Below are 19,742 nucleotides of genomic sequence, written 5' to 3'. Positions count from 1 at the left end.
GGAAGGGAAGAAAGGAAGAAGGAAAGGAAGAAAGAAAGAAAGAAGGAAGAAAGGAAGGAAAGAAAGGAAAAGAAAAGAGAAGAGATCTAGATTAACACATTTTAGATGTCTCTTTGCATGGAGCCACATAAGGCAGGCCTTCAGAAACTGTCAAACTCACATCCTAACCTCAGGTCAGTTTCACCTAAACGCAACAGAGAAGCTAGGTCTTCCTATTACCTGTTTTCAATTCCAAATTTGCCTTGTAAATTCACTACTATAAAAGGTGCTTTTCCATTTAACGGTCATTCATGCAACATTTTAGGACATCTCCTAACCTGGAATGAGGAAGTTCCTTGGTACATAGAGCAACATGAAAACAGTGGGCTATCCTGTACAGTGGATGCCTGCACTTTCAGTTTACACTGCCTTGGTTAGCATTTGTAGAAAATGGTCTTTCAAGTCTCTTCAGTTTTATTTAAATACACTCAGGGACTTAGTATGTTCCACTGATGAAATGTAATTCAATTAAATACAGAGCAGCTGGAATGTACTGGCAAATGAGGTAGAGTTTTTGCACGCTCCCTAGGATGCTAAAGGGTAAAATACAGGGATAGAATTTATACTACCGATTTTATCTGGGCAGTAGAATATTCTACTGGATGGGTGAAATGGTGGTATTTGAAGGCTTTGCCAAATTCTAGGACCATTCAGTAACTGAATATTTGACACTGACTGGAAGGTGGTTGCAATAAGGTCTACCAGGCTTAACGCTAAAAATACTTACGAGAAAAAGAGGTGAGTGCAGAGACAAGAATTTAGAAATGAACATCTAGGTCTAGTCATCAGGAATGTCAGTTTTGGTGATGGCTTAATATTAACTGAATCATTGATATAAAAAAGAACTTCAAAAACTCTTTCTCTCAAACCTCAACAGATTAGCCACTAACAACATGGCTTGATAAGGGCATGCCTGCACACAGCAGGTTGCGAAGCATGCCCTGGTTTGCTTTCACTGAGACTAGGGAGTTTCAGGAATAGAAGCAGCAGGAGAAAGAGAGCGTCTGGCATATTCAAAAGCCATTTCTGACATTGCTCTATTAAAAAGGCACAAAGTCGGGGGCGCCTGGTTGCCTCAGTCGGTTAAGCATCCGACTCCTGATTTCAGCTAAGATCTTGATCTCAGGATCGTGAGTTCAAGCCCTTCACTGGGCTCCGTGCTGGGTGTAGAGCCTACTTAAAAAGAAAAAAGCAAGAAGAAGAAGAAGAAGAAGGTAGCGGGAGGGGAAGAATGAAGCGGGGGAAATCGGAGGGGTAGACGAACCATGAGAGACGATGGACTCTGAAAAACAAATAGGGTTCTAGAGGGGAGGGGGGTGGGAGGATGGGTTAGCCTGGTGGTGGGTATTGAGGAGGGCACATTCTGCATGGAGCACTGGGTGTTGTGCACAAACAATGAATCATGGAACACTTCATCTAAAACTAATGTTGTAATGTATGGGGATTAACATAAGAATAAAAAAAAAAACTAAAAAAAAAAAAAAAGGAAAAAAGCATACAGTCATTTCAAGACTATTATGTATGCTAAGTTGTACTTTACTTCCCAAGATAAGCACTGTATATCCTGTATCAGGGCATTCCTGATACACAACTCCTAAACAAAACAGATCCTCTGTCCAAAAAGGCATTGAATAGGACACTAAACGCGGATAGTTTAAACATACACCTCTAGGTAGAAATAACTATTTATGTACGCCTCATATTTACAAAGCACTTTTCAGATCTAATAACTTATTTGACAGTTAAATGGAACAGTCCTGGGGCACCTGGCTGGCTCAGTTGGTACAGTGTGTGACTCTTGATCTCAGGGTTGTAGGTTTGAGCCCCATGTTGGGTATAGAAATTACTTAAAAAAAATAAAATCTTAAAAAAATAAAATAAAAATAAATGGAACAGGGGCACCTGGGTGGCTCAGTCGTTAATTATCTGCCTTTGGCTCAGGTCATGATCTCAGGGTCCTGGGATCGAGTCCCACATCAGGCTCCCTGCTCAGTGGGTAGCCTGCTTCTCCCTCTCCCACTCCCCCTGCTTGTGTTCCCTCTCTCAGCTGTCTCTCTCTCTCCGTGTCAAATAAATAAAATCTTAATAAATAAATAAATGGAACAGTTCTTCAGGGCCATAAAAGTTCTTTGAGCTCTTCCAACCTCCTCTGAACCCCCAAAGCTGTCCAGCACACTTACGTTTGTTTCTTCATGGTAACTACTTAAAAAAATTTTTTTTTAAGATTTTTTTATTTTTAAGTATTCTGTACCTCAATGTGGGGCTCGAGCTCACAATTCCAAGATCAAGAGTCACACACTCTACTGACTGAGCCAGCCAGGCCCCCCTAAAATATTTTCCATTTGCCTCAAACCTCTCTACTCCCTTTCCTGCTCTCCCTACCCCTTGTCCCTGCCACCTCATTTTCAGCAAATTAATGAGCTCCGAACTTCAAAGAAAGTATAGAAGTCATTAGAGGGGAATTCTTTGCCAATAAACCTATCACTTGACTGCATTTACACACACTTCCTCCTTCTCTCCTACCAGATTACCTTCCTACAAGGTAAAACTAATTCCTCCAACCTGCATTTCATTTGTCTTTCTTCCTTGGGGATCTCAGGGACCTCTTCTGCAAACAATCCCTCTCTTTCTCTACTAGTTCACTCCCATCAAGAATTTTAAAAATACAAAAATAAAATTAAATAAACAAAATCTCACCTCTGATTTAACTACTAGTCTCTGTCTTTCCTCCTTATCTAGACTAGATAATTTTAGCTAGATTTCTTTTGTTTTTTTTAAAAGATTTTATTTATTTGAGAGAGAGAGCATGAGCAAGAGCACAAGCAAGGGGAGCAGCAGAGGGAGAGGGAGAGAAGACTCCCCGCTGAACAGAGAATTCGACAGGGCTTGATCCCAGGACCCACGGATCATGACCTGAGCTAAAGGCTGAACCACCCAGGCGCCCCTTAGCTAGATTTCCTTAACAGTTGTTACTAACAATACTTCCTGATTTCCCACTGCCATCTATCTGGTTTCTGCCCCTAACTCTATGGAAACTGCCCTGGCTGGTCACTAATCTCCAATTTAACATAAAGTTCAACGGCCATTCCTAGGTATTTATTTACCCAATGAAAATATATGTCCACAAAAAACTTGTACAAGAATTGTCCATAGCAGTTTCATTCATAATATTCCAAACTGAAAAGAACCTAAGTATCCATCAATTAAAGAATGGATAAAGATGCTGTGATAAATTTATATAATGCAGTATTAACAATAAAGAGGAACAAGTTACTACTATACATACAATAACAGTGACGAATCTCAAAAATATCGTGTTGAGAGAAATAAGCCATATACAAAATAATACATATTGTATTATTCCATCAATATAACTTCCAAGAACAGGCAAAATTAATCTACAGTGATAGAAATTAAACTGTGGTTACAAGGCTGGGGGATCTTCTTTTGAGTGATGATCATTTTGGGTGGATACAACTGCCAAAATTCATCAAATGGAACATTGAAGACTATACCTTAGATTTTTAAGAAGTTTAAAAAAGGACCTAATGTGGCAATAGTTAAACATTAAAAAAAAAATGTAATGGAGATTTTTCAGTTGTATCATACTTGATTTAATACCACTGACCTTTTATCTATTTGGAACACTCTCTTGCCTTGGCTCTGCGGCATTCACATGCTCCTGGTTATCTCCAACTTCCTAGCTAATCCTTTTCAGTTTCTCCTGTGGGTTCCTAAAGACTGAGGATCCTCAAGTTTCTGTCCTAGTTTGTTCTTTCATTTTATACCCTTTTCCTCTTGAGCAATCACATCCATTCCCATGGCTTCAAAGATCTCTGGAATTTATAAGCTCTCTAAAATCTATCTAGTCCTGTAAGAGTTACTGATCTATCTAGTTGCTTACCGGCCTCAATGACCTCCATGGTCCACAGTCACCTCCATCTCAACGGATTCCCATGAAATTCTCCTTCCGCATTTTCTACCTCAGTGACAAATGCAATCACCAACCCAGTAACTGAAATCTCCCTTATTCTCCAGCCAATCACTAATAACTATCACTCTACCTCCTAATACCTATCAAATTAATTCACTTCTGTTAGACTGTCTTAATTGAGGCTACCATCATGCACTTGGATTGTTATATCAGCCTCCTTAAAGTCTACTCCTACGTTCCTCCAATGTAATCTCCATAGTGCAGTCCAAGTGATTTCAAACCCAATCATAGCAGTTCTCTGTCTCAAAACCTTTAGTACTCTCCCATTTCCCCAGAGTCCAGATATTATGATCTGGACTCTAGTAAACTTCTCTAATAGGTTGGACAACCATTCCAATTTGCCCAAGACTGAGGAGGTTCCCGGAATACGGGGCTTTCCATTTTGTTTTAAGGGGCAGGAGGTGGGGGGTATGGACTTGGTTTTAAAACTGGGATAGTCCTGGGCAAATGAAGACAAGTCAGTCACTCTATCCTCTAGTCTTGTTCTAGTCACAACCTCCTCACATTCTATATCCACCCAATCTTGATTAAAATTCTAGTAGTTAGGGGCGCCTGGGTGGCTTAGTCGGTTAAGCATCTGCCTTTGGCTCAGGTCATGATCCCACGGTCCTGGGATCGAGCCCCGCATGGGGCTCCCTGCTCAGCAGGAAGCCTGCTTCTCTCCCTCTCCCACTCCCCCCGCTTGTGTTCCTTCTACGCTGTCTCTGTCAAGAAATAAATAAAATCTTTAAAAAAAGATAAAATAAAATTCTAGTAGTTAATGATACTATCATTTAATAATATTAATAAAAATAATAATACAGAGGCACCTGGGTGGCTCAGTCGATCAAGCTTCTGCCTTTGGCTCAAGTCATGATCCAGGGTCCTGGGATGGAACCCCGAGTCGGGCTCCCTGCTCAATGGGGAGTCTGCTTCTCCCTCTCCCCTTCCCCCCTGCCTGTGCTCTTCCTCTCTCTCTCAAATAAATAAAATCTTTAAAAAAATTAATAATACAGGGCGCCTGGGTGGCTCAGTTGTTTAAGCGACTGCCTTCGGCTCAGGTCATGATCCTGGAGTCCCTGGATCGAGTCCCGCATCGGGCTCCCTGCTCGGCAGGGAGTCTGCTTCTCCCTCTGACCTTCCTCCTTCTCATGCTCTCTGTCTCTCATTCTCTCTCTCTCAAATAAATAAATAAAATCTTTAAAAAAAAATTAATAATACAAATATATATTAAACAGCAAATGATAAAGATAATAACTAACCCTTTCATAATACTTACTATATGCCAGGCATCACTACTAATTCATTTAATCCTTCTAGTAGTCCCATGAATAAAGTACCATTTTATCCCAATTTTGCAGATAAAGAAAATGAAGCTCAGAAAGGTTAACTGGTATCCTTAACTTCACAAAGTGGCAAAGTCTAACTTCTAACCATTTGACTCAACAACTCTTACATGAGCTAGTGGATTATTTGCCACGCCCAGAAAAGCCTAACATATCTCTTGCATCTAGGTCTCTATATATTGCTATTCCCACCATCTAGAACTCTTCCTCCTCTCTTTACCTTGCTAAATTCTTCCAGTCTGATTCCACCAGAAAATTTTATCTGAACTTCCCAAATTGGGTCAGAATGCTTTAGATGTATTTCCCATGATACTCTGTCTATACATAACACTTATTACAGTATACTTTAATTACCTGTTCTTCTCTAGAGCAGAAGCAGTGTATCTACAGTAACGAGCTACTAGAACAAAATGTCTAAGGAGGATACCCCTACAGGTAGATAAGAAAGTGTGGGTTGTACTTGAGAAGGAATGCTTATGAGAGGTAGTATAACATACTTAAGAATGAGGACTCTGGAGCCAGACAACCTGCTTCAAAATCTCATTGTACCACATATTATCTATGTGACCAAGGGCAAGTACTTAACAGCTCTGTGCCACAGTTTTCCTATCTATAAAAGGAGGGTACTCAACAGAGCTGTTATAAGGATAAATATAAATTGCTTAGAACAGCACCCGGCATTACTACTACTTATCAGTAGTTTTAGGCTAAATGAGAAGAGATCACACAGCTCTATGTCTCTGTCTATTCACTCTTTTCTCCTACTACTGTAAAAGGGTACTGCAGAAGCAAGCAAGCAAAAACAGGCTTTGGAGATGCAGTATGCAAGAGGAACTTTCCTCTTACTTACTCTTTTCACTTTAAAAATATCTTTACTGAGGGGTGCCTGGGTGGTGCAGTCAGTCGGGCATCTGTCTCTTGGTTTCGGCTAAGGTCATGATCTCAGTGTTGTGAAATCAAGCCCTTTCTCTCTCCCTCTGCCCCTGCCCCCGCACCCACCGCCCCCCCCTGCACTCACTCTCTCTCTCTAATAAAGAAATCTTTAAAAATGTCTTTACTGAGGGGCGCCTGGGTGGCTCAGTCGTTAAGCGTCTGCCTTCGGCTCAGGTCATGATCCCAGCGTCCTGGGATCCAGCTCTCTCCTCAGTGGGGACCCTGCTTTTCTCTCTCCAGCTCCCCCTGCTTGTGTTCCCTCTCTCACTCTCTCTGTCAAATCAATCAATAAATAAAAACTTTAAAAAAAATAAAATAAAATAAAAATGTCTTTACTGAGACATAATCCACATACCACAATATTTACCCATTTAAGGTATACACAATTCAATGGCTTTAGTATTTCAAAGTTGTACAAACATTGCCACAACATACATTCAGGATATTTTTATCACTTCCAAAAAGAAAACCTCATCTCCCCCGCCCCAAAGCCCTAGGCAAGCAATCACTAAGCTACTTTCTATCTCCATAGATCTTCTTCAGGATATTTCATATAAATGGAATTACACAGTATGTGGTCTCTTGTGACTGGCTTGTTTCACTTAAAATGTTTTCAAGGTTCATCCATGTTGTAGCATAGATCAGTATTTCATTCCTTTTTATTGCTGAATAATGGTTCATTGTATGAATGTACCACATTTTATTTATCCAATCATCTGAGTTGTTTGTATCTAGATATTTGAGACATTTTCCAATTTTTGGCCATCATGAATAATGCCACAAATACTGGTGTAGAAGTTTTTGCGTGGACATAGGTTTCAGTTCTCTTGGGGATATGTATGCATGTATGTATATAATTGCTGGGTCATATGGTAACTCTACGCTTAAATTGTGAGGAACTGTCAAACTTTTCCAAAGCAGTTGCATTATATTACATTCCCAACTAGCAACGTATCAGGTTCCAATTTCTCAATTTCTCGTCTTAACTAACAGTTTATCAGTCTTTGATTATAACCATTCTTGTGTGTATGAAGTGGTATCTCACTGTGGTTTGATTTGCATTTCCCTTATGGCTAATAATGTTGACCATATTTTCATGTGCTTATTGACATTTCGTATATCTTCTTTGGAGAAATATCTACTCAGATCTTTGTCTATTTTTGCCTGTTTTTTAAAATTTAAAAAAATTTTTAAAAATTTTAAGTAGGCTCCATGCCCAATGTGGAGCTTCAACTCAAGACCTCGAGATGAAGAGTGCATGCTCTACCAATTGAGCCAGCCAGGCGCCTCTCCTCTATTTTTTAAAATGGGTTGTCTTTTTATTGTTGAATTGTAAGAGTTCTTTATATATTCTGTATATTAATCCTTTATCAGATAGAGGATTTGCAAATATTTTCTCCCATCCTGTGGGTTGTCCTCCTATTTAGCCTCGAGAAATGCACTTTCAACAAGAGATAAAATAAGAGATGCTCACCTTGAAGAATCTTTAGATTTTTAGTTTTGAGGGATATACTTCTACTCTTGGTATACTTCATTTTCCAAACCACCATTTCAGTCTGGAAACAGACTCCATTTTCAAATTCAGTGCATATTATGGAAGCTTTTAAATTTTTATTAGCAGTTAGTGTCTTTTTTTCAAACTAAATATTATCTTGAACCCAAATATAAGAAACAGCTAAAAGTGGCATTTTATTATAGATGCATTTTTTTAAAAGATTTTATTTATTTATTTATTTGACAGAAAGGGAGAGAGCACGAGCCACGGGGAGAGGCAGAGGAGAAGCTGACTCCCACTGAGCAGAGAGCCTGACAGGGAGCTGGATCCAAGAACCCCGCAATCACGACTAGAGCCAAAGGCAGACTCTTAACAGATTGAGCCACCCAGGCGCCCCTATAAATGTTTTGTTTGTTTGTTTTTTAAGATTTTATTTGTTTGCTAGAGAGAGAGTAAGAGAGAGTATAAGCAGAGGGAGTGGCAAGCAGGGGGAGAAGCAGGCTCCCTGTTGAGCAAGGAGCCCGATGCAGGACTCTATCCCAGTCCTGGGATCATGACCTGAGCCAAAGGCAGACGCTTAACCGACTGAGCCACCCAGGTGTCCCTATAAATGCATTTTTAAGTGCAACCCTTTGACTTTATTCACTCAATGAGAATAAGACTGCTTAAATTCAAAATTTCAAATCAAAGTAATAGATGCCAATAGCAGGTTTATGCACCCAACATACTGAATAACCAAAAGAAACAGAAAGACAATCATGATTCACACAAGATTAGTTCAGAGGATAACCAGGTTTTTAAAATTCTCATACTATGCTTCAGTTATTTAACTGATCTATCAGCATTAAAGAACAGTATCAGTTAATGTTTCAAGTTGAATCACTAGTTGTAAAAGATAGAGGGAACATATAGTATAGAGGCCTTAGGTATATCCTTTTTGTGGAAAACAACTCTACTTTCACTGAACATATAAGTAGAAAAGGCATGACGTTTCTACATACATTTAGATTTTCTTAGTCTCATATTATCTATTCAAACCTGAGAGTGGAAAACTGAACACAACCTCAGGGTACTAGGGCTGAGGAAAAACAGCCTACCAGTTGTAGCCTACTGGAGTGATTAGATATACTAGAAATGTATTTTAGGACTCTTTCATTAATTTCTGTAAAAAATAAAATGCCATGGACGCCTGGGTGGTTCAGTCGGTTAAGCGTCTGCCTTTGGCTCAGGTCACGATCCCAGGGTCCTGGGATCGAGTCCCGCATCGGGCTCCCTGCTCAGCAGGAAGCCTGCTTCTCCCTCTGCCTGCAGCTCCCCCTGCGTGTGTGCTTTCTCTAGAAAAAAATGCCAACTTAAAGAAACTACACATTTGTTCTCACAAAATAATTATGTACCTATTTCAATCTCTTTTGTTTAAAAGTAGTTTAAAGCAAAACAGCAACCACCACCACCACCACAACCTTATGTTAAAAAAAAAGAAATTTAAGTTCATTTTGTAAGAAGGGATTGCTCTTTTTTTTAAGATTTTATTTGTTTTACAGAGAGAGAGAGAGAGACCGAGAGACCAGGAGAGACAGTGTGTGTGCACACAAGCAGGGAGAGGGAGAGGGACCAACAGGCTCTGCGCTGAGCATGAAGCCCATGTTGGGCTCGATCTCAAGACCCTAAGATCATGACCCTAAGATCATGACCTGAGCTGAAATCAAGAGTCAGACACTTCACTGACTGAGCCACCCAGGTGCCCCTAAACCCATTCTTAAATTCGCAACAGGGCAATTGCTAACTCCATGACTTTTATACTTCAAACCTTTCTTTTCCATCTCCTCACACATTAACTATTGCAATAAGCTCTTTACCACTCTCTTTGCTCCAATCTCATCCTTCCAGTCTAATAACACTGCCAACTGTCTTATATTGTTTTTGTACCATTAAAATTTTCATTGCATACAACACTGTAATATAAATTTAAAAGTTAAAAAGAATTATTTCCAATAGCTTAACAAATCAAATCTTTTCATTTTTACTGGTTTTCTACTCTAACTCTTGCTATCCATATGCATACATAATTTTTATAGCACTGTAATTATAGTATAGATAACGTTTTGTATTCAGTTCTTTTCATTTCTGTAAAGTATTCCAAGTTGCCAAATAATCCTCACAGTGATTACTTTTAATTCACATTTAACAAATTAATTTTCCTCTCAAGACATTTAGCATTTTTCTCATTACATGCTAGGCACATATCATTTTGTCATAAAAAGCATTCTTAGGGCGCCTGGGTGGCTCAGTCGTAGGGCGTCTGCCTTCGGCTGAGGTCATGATCCAGGGTCCTGGGATCAAGCCCTGTGACGGGCTCCCTGCTCAGCAGGAAGCCTGCTTCTCCCTCTCCCACTCCCCCTGCTTGTGTTCCCTCTCTCGCTGTGTTTCTGTCAAATAAATAAATAAAATCTCTTTTAAAAAGATAATAAATAGGGCGCCTGGGTGGTTCAGTTGGTTAAGCGACTGCCTTCGGCTCAGGTCATGATCCCGGCGTCCTGGGATCGAGTCCCGCATCGGGCTCCTGCTTCTCCCTCTGACCCTCCCCCCTCTCATGTGCTCTCTGTCTCTCTCATTCTGTCTCAAATAAATAAATAAAATCTTTAAAAAAAAAAAAAAGATAATAAATAATATTTTAAAAAGCACTCTTTTAATTAACGTGTTTATAAATAAATATAGTTTTTTGGGCTAGGGGTATGAAGTAGATTACATCCTTGAATTCTAGGTTTAAGATTACTGGATCAAAAACTGTGAGCCTTTTTATGACTATTAAAATTTGCTGCCATTACTTTTTATAAGTGTTGCACTGACTGCCCTGCCACCAGTAACATAAAGACTATGCTCATTTTACCACATCTTATTGGCCCTGGCTATTACACTGGATGCTCCAAGAACAGATGGATAATTAGTCAAAAAGACTAAAGGGAAGCATAAAATGATGTATACTTTAAATATTTTAAATAAACATATTCATTCACCAATTTTTGATAGAAGGCCAAGGCCCTTTCTCTGAGAATTGGGTGTGTAGATCTATTCAGTATCAACTTTTTTACAAAAATCACTAGCATGATGCATTCTAGTTTGGGTTACTTTTTTTTTTTTTAAAGGGTTTTGTTTCATTTTTAGATTTTATTTATTTGAGAGAGAGAGAGAAGCAGCAAGAGGAGGGGCAGAGGGAGAGGGAGAAGGAGACTCCCTGAGGAGCAAGGAGCCCTTTGTGGGACTCGATCCCAGGACTCTGGGATCAGGACCTGAGCCGAAGGCAGACGCCTAACCGACTGAGCCATCCAGGTGCCCCAAGTCTGGGTTACTTTAAAGAAGAGCAAGAACTTAAGATTCTTTCAAATGAATCCTGAGACAGAATCTTCCAGATCTGAACATTTTCCCCTATGATCGCTTATAGTTGTACTACTTATAGGTCTAAGTCCAGTTCCTTGGTCTGACATTCAGGCTACTTTCCAATCTGGCTCCCATGTACTTTTTGAATTTCATCTCCTATTATTTCCCCTTAGGTCTTTACATTTACCATGATCAAGTACTAAAAAAAAATATGTTAGATAAATATCTAGGACTGATATTTTGAGTAGTATATGTATACATGTACACGTGTATGTGGTATACATACATGTGACTATGTGTATACACACATGTATATGTATTAAGTATGTGTGCGTGCACACACAAGCTTTTAGAGATACAGAGAGGTAAAAAAGAAGGGGTGTTTAACTTTAAGAAACTCATTCCATGGTGGGACACAAGTGAAAACAGGTCATTAGAGGCGCCTCGGTGGCTGACAGTTAAGCTTTGCTAAGTCTGCCTTCGGCTCAGGTCATGATCCCAGAGTCCTGGGATCAAGCCCTATGTCAGGCTCCTTGCTCAGCAGGGAGTGTGCTTCTCCCTCTGCCCCTCCCCTTGCTCATGCTCTCTCCCTCGCGCTCTCTCTCAAATAAATAATAAAAATAAAATTAAAAAAAAAAAGGTCATTAAAACACAATGTGGGGGGAACCCCACAACAATTAGAACAACTATCAATATTTTAAATGCAAATCTTCAACCAAGTAATTCTTCTTGGGACTTATTAGACATTCTCAAGTGTGCAAAGTTCATTGTAGTATTATTTACAATAGTAAAAAATAGTCAACAATCTAAAAGTGCACCCAGGGGCACCTGGGTGACTCAGTCGTTAAGCGTCTGCCTTTGGCTCAGGTCATGATCCCAGGGTCCTGGGATCGAGCCCCACATCGGGCTCCCTGCTCAGCAAGAAGCCTGCTTCTCCCTCTCCCACTTCCCCTGCTTGTGTTCCCTCTCTTGCTGTGTCTCTCTCTGTCAAATAAATAAATAAAATCTTTAAAATAATAAAAATAAAAGTGCACCCAAAAGAATTATAGGACATCCATAAATGAAACATGCAGACATGAAAAAGAATGGGATAAATATGAAATGGTAGGAAATACATACAAGATATATTGCAAGTGGGGGAAAAGCAAATTGCAGAAGAGTATTTATGGTATGACTGTACTGTTTTTAAAAATGTACATAAATATATGTATATGCTAGTATTTACATTTAAAAACTCAAGTGGTGGGAGGCCTGGGTGGCTCAGTCGGTTAAGCTTCTGCCTTGGGCTCAGGTTATGATCTCAGGGTCCTGGAATCGAGTCCCGCATCTGGCTCCCTGCTCAGCGGGAACCCTGCTTCTCCCTCTCCCACTCCCCCTGCTTGTATTCCCTCTCTTGCTGTGTCTCTGTCAAATAAATAAAATCCTAAAAATAAAAAAAAATAAAACTACTTTAAAAAGTTACTATAAAGAAAAGCATTAACAGAGTAAGGAGCACCTAACTTTGCCTCAGGGATGCAAAGATGACGATATGTAAATTTGGGCATAAAAACACAAGTAAACAATTCCTAGGGGTAGGAGAAGTAGAAAGGGCAGTCTAGGCTCAGGGAACAGCTTGTAATTCTCACTGGCTCTTCCATGGTGCCTCTGGCCCTCACTAGCTGGATCTCAGTCATCATTTGAATCCTATAGTATTTGCTGCTATTTGGCTTGTAGCCCAGGTCACCGGGAATTACGAATCACATTTTTATTATCATAGGTTTCATCTGTATATGGCTTAATAATTTGCTGGTATGCTCCACATTTGAATCTTGCTCAGTTCCCGGGCAATTAACCTGCTGCTGAGCTTCCGTTTTCTCTTTTGAAAAAATGGGAGAATATCCACCTGATAGGGCTATCGTAAGAAAGGAAATAAATACATAAAGACCTTAGCACTCAAGATGTACTCAAAACCTGCCAGTTTTCTTTCTGCAGGTGAGGAAAGTGAGGTTTACAAACTTCGTTTGTGGCTGAATGGCTTGATTCCTGATATCTACTGCTCCTCTCTCCTCTTAGCAGTCCTTAAAATCCCACGTCCAGTCTGCCCAATTAGACTATAAGCGTTCTAAGGTAGGTACTGTGTTCTATGGGTCTTTAAAATTTTGACACCTAAGATTATATACTCAATGAATATCTAATGAGTTTAACATAACTCATGTTGCAGAGTGCTTTACAAATGTCCTCCATTGTATACATCCAGTCATGCTGACCTTCCTGCTTTAGCACATACTGTTCTGTGTCACTTATCTAAAATATCCATTCTACCACCATTCCCTTATTCTTTACCACAGAACTCTATCTCCTTCATAGTACTTATCAGAATTTCTAAGTGAACTCTAAGTTCCATCATGGCTGGGCCCCCATCTATTATTGTTCACCCCTGAATTCTCAGTGCCTACAAGAATGCCTGACGCATGGTATATACTTACTAAATATTTGTTGAACAAATGAATACAATTCGTATAAAGACATGGCTAATTGGGGCGCCTGGGTGGCTCAGTCATTAAGTGTCTGCCTTTTGCTCAGGTCATGATCCCAGGGTCCTGGGATCAAGCCCCGCATCAGGCTCCCTGCTCCCCGGGAAGCCTGCTTCTCCCTCTCCCACTCCCCCTGCTTGTGTTCCCTCTCTCGCTGTCTCTCTCTCTCTCAAATAAATAAATAAAATCTTTAAAAAGAAAAAGAGGACATGGCTAATTAACTGCTTGAGACAGGTCTAAGACTAGGTCTTCTTTTATTCCAAAGCTCTTTTCATCATGCCTCACCTTTTATAATATGCTATTGTACTGTGCGTATATAGCATATATAAACTGCCATTCATTTAAATGATTCCAACTTCTTGTGACCATTACATCTGCACTATATAAAAAAAAATCTCTATTTTGCAATACAAGCCCAAACGCATTCATTGTTATTTAAAGATGTGCATAAATAACACAAAAACTTCCCTGCTATCCCATATTATGTACAGATTCAAAATACTGTATCTTTCTAGGAACTACAGACTCTTATATTTTAAAAGGTAAAGAAGTTAAAGAAGTTAGGTATGTGGTATGTTACTGAATAACTCAGCTAAGAGACTAGGCTTGAGCCAATCATTGGTTCAAGTCATACCTTTGCTGTATAATAAATGGACAAGTTACTCCAAACTTCAGTTGACTTACTGTAAAACAGGGATAACGCTAGTACTTGACTTAGGTTCATAACAAAGATAATAGTTTTATGTATATATGTAAACCACTCAACAGTGGAAATTAAGTGCTAAGTAAAGTGGTATTTTAAGTACAAAAAAAAAAAAGTAGTTTGTGGCATTAAATGCCTGTGTCTACACATTAATGGACAAGTTATTTCCCCAGAGTGTAGAGTTCCCACTGCTGCATAGTTTTAATATAATTTATTTCATGAAATAGTTGATAATGGGATTTTAAAGTTTATTTATTTATAATCTCTACCCCTAATGTGGGGCTGGAACTCACGACCTGGAGATCAAGAGTCGCATACTCGGGCGCCTGGGTGGCTCAGTTGGTTAAGCGACTGCCTTCGGCTCAGGTCATGATCCTGGAGTCCCGGGATCGAGTCCCGCATCGGGCTCCCTGCTCGGCAGAGAGTCTGCTTCTCCCTCTCCCGCTCCCCCCTCTTGTGCTCTCTCTCTCAAATAAATAAATAAAATCTTTATTAAAAAAAAAAAGAGTCGCATACTCTACTGACAGCCAGGCAGGTGCCCCTGCAGCACAGTTTTAAACTGGGATTAAATTTATGGGAAAGTGTGGACAAAAGTGTATCACTGCTTTCAATTTTTTTTCTATGAGGGAGAGGGAGATTTCTCAGTCTAAATCCATCTTAAAAACAAAATCATTTTGATTGACAGTACAATAAAGTTTAAAACACTGTCCTATAAAGGCCATCCTTTAAAATGAATGCAAACAGGGCGCCTGGGTGGCTCAGCCGTTAAGCGTCTGCCTTCGGCTCAGGTCATGATCCCGGGGTCCTGGGATCGAGCCCCGCATCGGGCTCCCTGCTCTGCGGGAAGCCTGCTTCTCCCTCTCCCACTCCCGCTGCTTGTGTTCCCTCTCTCACTGTATCTCTCTCTGTCAAATAAATAAAATCTTTAAAAATAAATGAATAAATAAATAAAAATAAAATGAATGCAAACTAAGCACAGAAAGGAGCAGCGACACAACACAACTCTTTAAGAAATCATTACGTCCTGAAATCAAGCCAGGGGCAAAAAGACTCAGAACTAAGTAAAACCTCAGATTTAAACAAAAACAAGAACTAGATAAAAACTTCAAAATTAAGTAATCACAAAAACCTCAGGACTCAGAAAGTTCTCCTGAGGCACCTGGGCGGCTCAGTCTGTTAAGCATCTGCCTTTGGCTCTGGTCATGATCTCAGGGTCCTGGGACTGAGCCCAGCATGGGGCTCCCTGCTCAGGGGGGAGTCTGTTTCTCCCTCTCCCCCTTGCTTGCGCTCTCTCATGCTCTCTCTCAAATAAATAAATCTTTATTTTTTTAAAAGGTTTTATTTATTCATTTAAGAGACAGAGAGAGATACAGAGAGAGCACAAATGGGGAGAGTCAGAGGGAAAGGGAAAAGCAGACTCCCTGCTGAGCTGCGAGCCCGACACAGGGCTCGATCCCACGACCTGGAGATCATGACCCAAGCCGAAGGCAGACGCTTAACTATCTGAGCCACCCAGGTGCCCCTTAAAATCAATCAATCAACCAAGAAAGAAAGTTCTCCTAACATGATCATAAACTGCATATGCATCATAAGTAATAATGGCTAAAGTAATGGTGGAGGCATAATTCCCCAATCTAGCTAGGTCATCATTCCATGAAGAACATGATGAATGCATATTCCACTGTAATATCCCAGCTTGCAGCAAAGGGCTATGGACATTTTACAAATCATCTATTTGATAAAGACTTTTACACAAAGAAGGCTTACAACTCAATAATAGACAAACAATCCAATTTCAAAATGGGGAAAAGATCCAAATAGACATTTCTCCAAAGAAGGACATACAAATGGCCAACAAACACATGAAAAACATGCTTAACAACATTGGGAAATGCAAGTCAAAATCACAAGAGATACCTCTTCATAGCCACTAGGAGGACTACCATCAGAAAGACTGATAATAACAAGTGTTGGCAAGGATATGGAGAAATGAGAACTCACATTGCTGAGAGGAATGCAAAATGGTGCGGCCACTTTGGAAAAATTTGACAGTTCCTCAAAAGGTTGAGCATAGTGTTATTGTATGACCAAGAAATTCTACTCCTAGGTATATAAAAATATCTCAGAGAGAAGAAAACGTATGTCCACACAAAAGCTTGTACACAAATGTTCACAGCAGCGTAACAAACAAAAAGTGAAAACTCAAATGTCCATCAATAGATGAATGTTTAAATAAAACTTAGGTCCATACAATGAACTATTATTTGGCAATAAAAAGAAATGAGGTACTAACACAAGCTATAACATTAATGAACTTTGCAAATATGCTATGAAAAAAGCCAGTCACAAAGCCCACATGCTGTGTGATTCCATTTACATGAAATGTTCAGAATAGGCAAATCTGTAGATTAGTGGTTGGGGAAGGGGGCAGATTTAAGGGTAAATGGGGAGTAATTTAACTGGTAGTTTCTTTTAGGGGTGATGAACATGTTTTAAAACGGACTGTGGTGATGGGGGCACAGCAAAATTTATTAAACCTACCTAATTATATACTTCAAATGGGTGAACTGTAAGGTATGTAAATTATATCAATAAAGATATTATTTTTAAAAAATAAAAGGGTGCCATAGAAAAAATAGCCACTCAAGTATTTGTAAACCGCCAATAATTTCCAAAGTAGTCAAGATACGCCTGGATAAAATTAGTTATGCATCTTATCTTAATGATCTCATCACCTGTTCTCTTACTTAACACTTTAATAATGAACTTAAACGAGGCATCCAGTAAGAGCAAACATTAAATACTGCACAGATTTTTAACTCAGCAAAACGTGTATCTTCTAGTAACACTCAGGAAAAAGACGACCACAACCTTGAACCTACAATTTTTCATCACACCCCTACTTGATCATACCAGCTGATTAAACACCTCAAAGGCTGAAGCGTATTTTAAACAAATAATGGGTTTAGCAATGGTATTCTTCCTATTTTTTGCTTAGCTTCGTTAATGGGGAAAAAATGCTTTAAAAGACGCAACAGGGGAGGGAATAAAAATCGGTTCACGTTCCACAGTAATATAGTACAAAGCAACTGAAAGATTCGTTAACTCTGGCCAAAACCGAGAAAAAGGGGCAATGATAAAACTGACAACTTCTAATATTCGATGTTAGGCCCCAGTAACCTAAAAATTAAAAAAAAAAAAAAAAAAAAAACGTGAGAGAAACAAGAAATTTGTGCACGATATGGGTGGGAGGAAATTCTGGGTGCGATCTGCAGACGGGATCCTGAGCGGGCCCTGGGCCAGTCCTGCCGCCGACGTCGGGATGGGGCCTGGTGCGGACCGTGGCCCGGCGTCGGCGTCCCGGCCGGAGGAGCTTTGCCTCGGCGGCGTCTGGGGACTCGCCCCGCGCGGAGGTCAAGCCGAGAAGCGCCGCCAGGATCCCGAGGGCTCCACCCTCCCCTCTTTCACTCCCTCCCCTCGGCGGTCCCCTGAGGGGAACAGGCGGGGCGCAACGCGCAGAGACAAGGGGGGGAGGGTGCGTCCTCAGCGAGAAAAGCTCCGCCGCCCCAGAGTGGCGGCCGCGGGTTATTAATAAACTCCGCTTCTGCCCAGGCGCCGCTACCGAGGCCGGCCGTAGGATCGGCAGGGCCTGCGGCGAAGGCTGAGGAGCCGGAGTCAGAGCCCCGGCCCGAGCGGGCCCGCGCCGCCGCGCTGAGGGCGGCGGCCGGGCGGAGAATAATGCACACTGGGTAAAAACACATTTATATACGAACCTCCGAGAAAATTTTCCAACAATTCCTTCGTCCGACCACCATGCACCAGGACAGGAAACAGCCGCCCGGCCCCCAGGCCCCGCAACCCGCATAGCGAGTCTGAGGCCCGCCCCCAGCCTCCATTGGGCGGTCATTACGTCACTCACGAGACGCTTCCTGCTTGCGATTGGCTCAAATTTAGGCGACGCGAAAGGAGACCGCCTCATTCACGCCCCCTTTCCGTGACGTTAGCCTCGTCTGGCCTTGCAGCCAGCGCCTGAATGGTTTGTGCAAAGGGCGGAATCAAAGTTCCTCTGTCTGACTGGTTGGCAGAACCGCTCACCCTAGAGAGATACCGCCTCGCTGACAAGTGATTTATGCCGATTCTGGGGCCCCAGCGGGAGGCGCCATTTTGTAGTGAGGGAGGGAGGCTGGTCCTTGTGACTAGCCGGGAGGGAGATGGAGTGACAGGCGCCATTTTCCCCACAGGGGCTAGGAGGTGGCCTTGGGTCTCCCGGTTGGCTTCCTGGAGCGTGTTCTGGAGATTGGTTGGGCTTTGCCTAGGGATTGCCGAGTGTCGCCCCGTTGGGAGGAAAGTGGTAGGGAGGGCTAGGACAGAAAAAGACGTCTGACCGCTCCTTGGGGGCTCTCGGTGCCAGCCGAGGCCTTTGGTTTGGGGAGAGGGCTCTGCTTTCCCAAGAGCTGCTGTATGCCGGTCACTGGCTACCAAGCCTGCCCGCGCTTTTCAAGTCGCCGGGGCATCATTTGGTGGGGGAGTGGGCCTCCTGCCCCTAACGAAACAACGACGGAGCTTGGCAGCAGGGCGGTCGTCTGTCTTAGTCTCTGCTGGGAGACACTGCGGATATTTTTGTGCTTTCATGTTGCTTAGGTTCTAAATTTGAAGTGGGCTGTAATGGTGTCGCTGCTTTCGTTTTTTACTTTCCCTATTCTTTGTGTTGCGAATTAAAGGAAAGTGAAGAGGGCGGGAAAAGCATTGACTTGGGCTCCCCAAAACTATTAAGAATGGCTACAAATTAGTTGTGAAGTTTAGGTAATAGTTTCTTGTAACTCTCACCCAGACTTCTTCTAAACTATTGGAAATACTAGTCTTTTCAGGAATATTCATTGTTCATTTGCTTTGACATCGGGCTGAGTAAAGGTGAGATAGTGTGGAGACAAGATTGATTCAGTAGGACCATTCCAGTAAGAGAATGAGGTTGATCGCTTCAACACATTTGTGACCTGCTTAGAAAAACCGGAGAGCTGGATGGCGTTTGATTTAGTGACTTGCATTTTAGGTGATTATGGAACTGCCAAAAGATTAAAGCAAAAGGATGTTAAAAATGGCCAGCCTACTAACAGTCTGGTTTGAGATTTTAACGTTACCTTCTTTTTGGTGGGGAGTGGGGGTCGACTAACCCTAACCAAAACATAGTTGCATAATTGGTGCCCAAACTCCATTGGAAGGCAAATAGGACTTTGAATTTCTTTTGAATACATATTCTTTAGGAGTTTAAAGTAGTTTCTATTTTTTACGCCTTATAAAGATGAAAAATGTGACACAAAACTGGATTAGGGTTACTTGAAGCTGGAGTAATTGGCTTACAAAACAG

At 41.2% G+C, this 19,742-nt stretch overlaps 1 protein-coding gene across 5 annotated transcripts in view; it reads right to left on the bottom strand.

Moving 5' to 3' along the window:
• Positions 1-18,469, bottom strand: part of ZNF143 (zinc finger protein 143) — a 65,861-nt gene extending 47,392 nt beyond the window's left edge. For 3 of the 5 annotated variants that reach the window (XR_008507500.2, XM_064577090.1, XM_064577091.1), the window contains exon 1: positions 18,151-18,305. The gene's annotated coding sequence lies outside the window, so the exon portion shown is untranslated. Of the gene's footprint in view, positions 1-18,150 lie in introns of all 5 variants that reach the window. The other 2 variants (XM_045894167.3, XM_045894168.3) reach the window with 1 other exon arrangement.
• Between the last annotated feature and the right edge of the window lie 1,273 nt (positions 18,470-19,742).

This window comes from Mirounga angustirostris, unplaced genomic scaffold (assembly GCF_029215605.1).
Source record: "Mirounga angustirostris isolate CCGP_5_RB_7025 unplaced genomic scaffold, mMirAng1.0.hap1 SCAF_13, whole genome shotgun sequence".
NCBI lineage: Eukaryota > Metazoa > Chordata > Mammalia > Carnivora > Phocidae > Mirounga > Mirounga angustirostris.
This window is presented reverse-complemented; position numbering and strand designations above follow the sequence as displayed.